We start from the raw sequence: 6,598 nt of genomic DNA, 5'->3' as shown, positions 1-6,598 counted from the left end.
GAAACCATTTCCACTAAGATCAGGAAAAAGACAAGGTTGCCCACTCTCACCACTCTTATTCAACATAGTTTGGAAGCATTAGCCACATCAATCAGAGAAGAAAAAGAAATAAAAGGAATCCAAATCGGAAAAGAGGAAGTAAAGCTGTCACTGTTTGCAGATGACATGATACTATACTTAGAGAATCCTAAAGATGCTAACAGAAAACTACTAGAACTAATCAATGAATTTGGTAAAGTAGCAGGATAAAAAATTAATGCACAGAAATCTCTTGCATTCCTATACACAAATGATGAAATAGCTGAAAGAGAAATTAAGGAAACACTCCCATTTACCATTGCAACATAAAGAATAAAATACCTAGGAATAAACCTACCAAAGGAGACAAAAGACCTCTATGCAGAAAACTATAAGACACTGATGAAGGAAATTAAAGATGATACAAACAGATGGAGAGAGATACCATGTTCTTGGGCTGGAAGAAACATTGTGAAAATGACTGTACTACACAAAGCAATCTACAGATTCAATGCAATCCCTATCACACTACCAACGGCACTTTTTACAGAACTAGAACAAAAAATTTCACAATTTGTATGGAAACACAAAAGACCCTGAATAGCCAAAGCAATCTTGAGAAAGAAAAATGGAGCTAGAGGAATCATGCTCCCTGACTTCAGACTATACTGCAAAACTACAGTAATCAAGACCATATGGTACTGGCACAAAAACAGAAATAAAGATAAATGGAACAGGATAGAAAGCCCAGAGATAAACCCACGCACATACGGTCACGTTATGTTTGATAAAGGAGGCAAGAATATACAATGGAGGGCTTCCCTGGTGGCGCAGTGGTTGAGACTCCGCCTGCTGATGCAGGGGACACGGGTTCGTGCCCTGTTCCGGGAGGATCCCACGTGCCGCGGAGCGGCTGGGCCTGTGAGCCATGGCCACTGAGCCTGCGCGTCCAGAGCCTGTACTCCGCAACAGGAGAGGCCACAACAGTGAGAGGCCCGCGTACCGCAAAAAAAAAAAAAGAATATACAATGGAGAAAAGACAGCCTCTTCAATAAGTGGTGCTGGGAAAACTGGACAGCTACATGTAAAAGAATGAAATTAGAACACTCCCTAACACCATACACAAAAATAAATTCAAAATGGATTAAAGGCCTAAATGTAAGGCCAGACAGTATAAAACTCTTAGAGGAAAACATAGGCAGAACACTCTATGACATTAATCACAGCAAGATCCTTTTTGACCCACCTCCTAGAGAAATGGAAATAAAAGCAAAAGTAAACACATGGGACCTAATGAAACTTAAAAGCTTTTGCACAGCAAAGGAAACCATAAAGAAGACAAAAAGCCAACGCTCAGAATGGGAGAAAATATTTGCAAATTAAGCAACTGACAAAGGATTAATCTCCAAAATATACAAGCAGCTCATGCAGCTCAATATCAAACACCCCAACCCAAAAATGGGCAGAAGACCTTAATAGACATTTATCCAAAGAAGATATACAGATTGCCAACAAACACATGAAAGGATGCTCAACATCACTGATCATTAGAGAAATGCAAATCAAAACTACAATGAGGTATCACCTCACACTGGTCAGAATGGCCATCATCAAAAAATCTACAAGTAATAAATGCTGGAGAGGGTGTGGAGAAAAGGGAACCCTCCTACACTGTTGGTGGGAATGTAAAATGATACAGCCACTACGGAGAACAGTATGGAGGTTCCTCAAAAAACTAAAAATAGAATCACCATATGACCCAGCAATCCCACTCCTGGGCATATACCCTGAGAAAACCATAATTCAAAAAGAGTCATGTACCACAATGTTCATTGCAGCACTATTTACAATAGCCAGGGCATGGAAGCAACTGAAGTGTCCATTGACAGATGAATGGATAAAGAAGATGTGGCACATATATACAATGGAGTATTATTCAGCCATAAAAGAAATGAAATTGAGTTATTTGTAGTGAGGTGGGTGGACATAGAGACTTTCATACAGAAGGAAGTAAGTCAGAAAGAGAAAAAAAAATACCATATGCTAAGACACATATATGGAATCTAAAAAAAAAATGGTTCTGAAGAACCTAGGGACAGGGCAGGAATAAAGACGCAGACATAGAGAATGGACTTGAGGACATGGGGAGGGGGAAGGGTAAGCTGGGATGAAGTGAGACAGTGGCATGGACATATATACACTACCAAATGTAAAATACATAGCTAGTGGGAAACAGCTGCATAGCACAGGGAGATGAGCTCGGTGCTTTGTGTCCACCTAGAGGGGTGGGATCGGGTGGGTGGGAGGGAGACACCAGATGGAGGAGACATGAGGATATGTGTATATGTATAGCTGATTCACTTTGTTATACAGCAGAAAGTAACACACCATTGTAAAGCAATTATACTCCAATAAAGATGTTTTTAAAAAAAAACTACCACAAAAAATGCTTTTATGTCTTAGTTCCAGTTACTTTTTAATAATTTCATTTTCAGTTATTAAACTTGAAGTATTAGCACAGACCATAATAATGGTAAAATTTGTTATTTAATATTGTTCAAAACTGTCATACTATTTTAAATTGATTATTTCAGTTTTACTCTTTCCTAAGTAGATGCTACTGCACAGAACCATTCTAAATATTGTCAACAAATAGAATTTTCCCTCCGAGGTTCATCCTCTATTTCTCACCATTAACAAAGACCTTGTGTATTTCCTTAAATAAATAAGATTCCCTACTGCAGAGACTCTTTCTTCTCATGTTGTGGACTTTCCTTTCTTTCTCCCTGTTAAAGCTTTTTTTTTTTTTTTTTTTTTTTGTCTTTTTCTTGGTCCTGAGCTCTGTTCCCAGACTGTCATTAAAGCGTTATGACCAAAATGGCTTAATAATAACTTTTACTTTCCAGGTAACTTCTTTCTAAAATGCCAAAGCAAAGTAATGCTATGGAAAAAAAAATCAGGGATGCTTTTTTTCAAGGGAAGACTTTTCAGTATTTCCTTAAATCATACAGGTAAGATCTGCTCTCTTGCTTTGGTATAATATTTCCATAATAATCCCACAATGCATTTCATGGGTTACAGCTTGAGTTCATACAGGAGTGCTAACTTTATAGTCTTGTCACAGCTCTATGGCAATGATTCCTAACTGGGACTGATATGAATACCCTCCTTCCCCCAGGGATATTTGGCAATGTCTGGAGACATTTTTTTTGTCACAACTGGGGATGTGCTACTGGCATCTAGTGGGTAGAGGCCAGGGATACCACTCAACACCCTATGATACAAAGGTTAGCCTCCTACACCAAAGAATTACTCATCCCCAAATGTGAATAGTGGCAAGGTTGAGAAACCCTACTAGAGGGCAAAGTCAGACTAGAAAGCAGGTAAGCAATCTGGCTGAAAGGCTTTCCTTTTAATCTGGAGTCAGAGGTAAAATGAGTTTTGATTTCTACCAAGAATGGTACAGCTATTTATGAAATGGTATACTACCTTTTTGCTTTGGTAGAGATAAAGGATTAAAATATATACACTTTCAAATTTGGATTTAAATTAAGCAGTCTTTATTAAATCAAATAGGCAAGATTACTCTTTTGCCTTGATCATTAATAAAATAGTTTTAGAAATAACACTTTTGGTGTTTTTTATTTTATTATTACACTTAGATTATTTTTATTTTCTCTAACTCAAGACAAATAACTTGGCAAGCCACTTGAGTTTGTGTGACTGCACAATATTTATTAATGTCTACCATAGTTTTCGTTACATCTTTAAATTATGTCAAACCCTGCTGGAGTTCTTCAACTTTCCCTGGTTTGTGTCACTCGTTAATTTATTCATTAAATAAATGTTTATTGAGTATTAACTAATTCAGTCTTTGTTCTCTCTCTATTTTTTTCTGTTGTGTATTTTATTTATTTACTTATTTATATTTTTGGTTGCATCGGGTCTTTTTTGCTGTGCGTGCATAGGATTTCTCTAGTTGTGGCGAGCGGCGGCTACTCTTCGTTGTGGTGCGCGGGCTTCTCATTGCGGTGGCTTCTCTTGTTGCAGAGCACGGGCTCTAGGCACACAGGCTTCAGTAGTTGTGGCACATGGGCTCAGCAGTTGTGGCACATGGACTTCGTTGCTCCGCGGCATATGGGATCTTCCCGGACCAGGGCTCGAACATGTGTCCCCTGAATTGGCAGGCAAATTTTTAACCACTGTGCCAACAGGGAAGTCCCTGTTCTCTGTCTCTTACTGGTCTTACAGGGAAGACCAGTAAGGAATCGATAGATGGTGGTTTGAGCCAGGATGCTAGCACTAAGTGGTTTATAAATTTGTTGATTTATTGATGGATTGGATTTGAGAAAAAGAGAGTAGCCAAAGTTTCAGCTGGAGTAACTGGAGGACTGGTGGGATAGATTGTTTCACTGTTTACCAGATATTTCAGTTTCTTTAAATATAGAGTCTCTTCCTGTAGGAGAATAATACATCTCTGTCCTATTGAAATTGGGAGGCCATGTGACTTGCTTGACCCATAATAAGTAGGTAGATGGTTTAAGAGCCAGCACTTGGCTTGCCACATCATTTTTCCTTCTTTACAAAACCAGCAATGTTACAGCTAAAGCACACTCTGTCGGTTTGGCTCCTAGAGCAAAGCCATTGTGCATTATAACTGCAGGATACACACAGAGGATATGTATCAAGAAATTAACCTTTGTTGTTGGAAGCCAGCAAAATGTTCAGGTTGCTTATTACTGCAGCATAAGCCAGCTTAGCCTGACTAATACAAATGTAGTTGGCAATAACTAAGATGGGGTCACTTGCTAGAGTTGTAAGTTTTGGATGTGTTATGGAGTAACCCGGAGTTCAGTTTTGGTACGTAAGATTTTTGAGATGCATATTAGACATCCAAGTGGAACTCTCAAATTGCCAGTTGGATATAAGGGGCTAGAGTTCAAGGAAGAGATATAGACTCAGGATACACATTTGGGAGTCATCAGTCTGGGACTGAACAAAATTACCAAGGGAGTGAAAAGATAAGAAGTCCAGGAACTGAGCTCTGGAGTAGTCCAACAACTAACAAATGAGACTGAGAGGGAGAAATCAGTAAAACAGGAGCCAGACCAAGAGGTGTGGCGTCCTGGAAGCAAAGCGAAAAAAGTCCTTCAAGGATGATCATCTGTGTCCCACAGTGCTTGCAAGTCAAGTGAGGGTGAGGACTGAGAACTGACCTCGGGAGGCAGCAATGTGGAGGTCACTGATGACCCCGACAGGTGCAGTTTAAGTGGGGAGGAAAGCTCGGATGAGACGGGTTCAAGAGAGAATGGTAGGAGAAAAGTAAGATAGCAAGTGTAGGTAATTCTTTCAAAGAGCTTTCCTATAATGAGGAGAAGAGAAATGATAGCTGACAAGGGAAATAGGGTCAAAAATGTTTTCTAGTATGTTGGGTGAAATAACAGCTTACTGATATGCTGATGGGAATAATCCAAAATGGAGGGAAACAATCGATGAGGCAGAAGAGAGAGGGGAGAATTGCTGGAGAGACCACATTTAGTAGTTGAGAAGGGATGGGATATGGTATACAAATGGGGGTGTTGAGTTTTGATAGGACCTCACACAGTTCATTTACAGAAACAGGATAGAAAAACGTATGTGGATATATGATGGAAATACACAGTTGGAGTGACAGCTTGTGGAACTTCTGATTACTTCTATTTTTCTCATTAAAATAGTAACCAAGGTCACCCACTGAAAGTGAGGATGGGTAAAGAGCTGTTGGAGATTTGACATAATTGTGTATTTTTCTCCATCTATGTTCTGCTGGAGGTGGGCTGGTTTGAAATGTTGGAAAGATACACTTAACCATAGTTGGAAGTTGTCCTAGCAAATCTAACAAAGCATAGGAGGATGAAAAGTTTAAGAATATATTCAGGGGAACAATTGAAATGACCAGCCATGACATTTTAGCTGCCTTTTCATTTCATTTTAGGTTGCCTTTTCATTTTGTTGATGGCTTCTTTTCCTGTGCAAAAGTTTTTAGCTTGAGTAAGTCCTATTTACTTATTTTTGCTTTTGTTTCCCTTGCCTGAGGAGACATATCTGAAAGAGTATTGCTAAGAGTGATGTCAAAGAGCATACCACCTGTTTTCTTCTAGGAGTTTTATGGTTTCAGGTCTTGCATTTAAGTCTTTAATCCATTTTAAGTTAATTTTTGTATACAGTGTAAGAAAGTGCTCCAGTTTCATTCTTTTGCATGTAGCTATCCAGTTTTCTCAATACTTTTTATTAGAGAAACTGATTTTTCCCCATTGTATATTCTTGCACTTTGGCTTACTTTAGATTTATACAAATAAACATTTACAAAGCCAAACTGAATAAGGAAGGAGTTTATTGGATATTATTTAATAATTGAGATGGGTTCCTACAAAGATGACCTAGTCATTCATTAAAACCTCTGTATATATTAGACAGTTAAAAATTGGTTACTTGTTCAGTATTTGGCTTAATGCCTCCTTCTATAATTTATTATCTTGGAATATCATTACTCTCAGCATCATCCATTGAATTAATGATATTCTTAAGACATTGGCTAATA

The sequence above is a fragment of the Monodon monoceros genome, unplaced genomic scaffold (genome assembly GCF_005190385.1).
Source record: "Monodon monoceros isolate NGI ecotype Baffin Bay Population unplaced genomic scaffold, NGI_Narwhal_1 Super_Scaffold_15, whole genome shotgun sequence".
NCBI classification, from domain to species: domain Eukaryota; kingdom Metazoa; phylum Chordata; class Mammalia; order Artiodactyla; family Monodontidae; genus Monodon; species Monodon monoceros.
The sequence above is the reverse complement of the archived record's forward strand: the minus strand, read 5'-3'. Positions refer to the sequence as shown.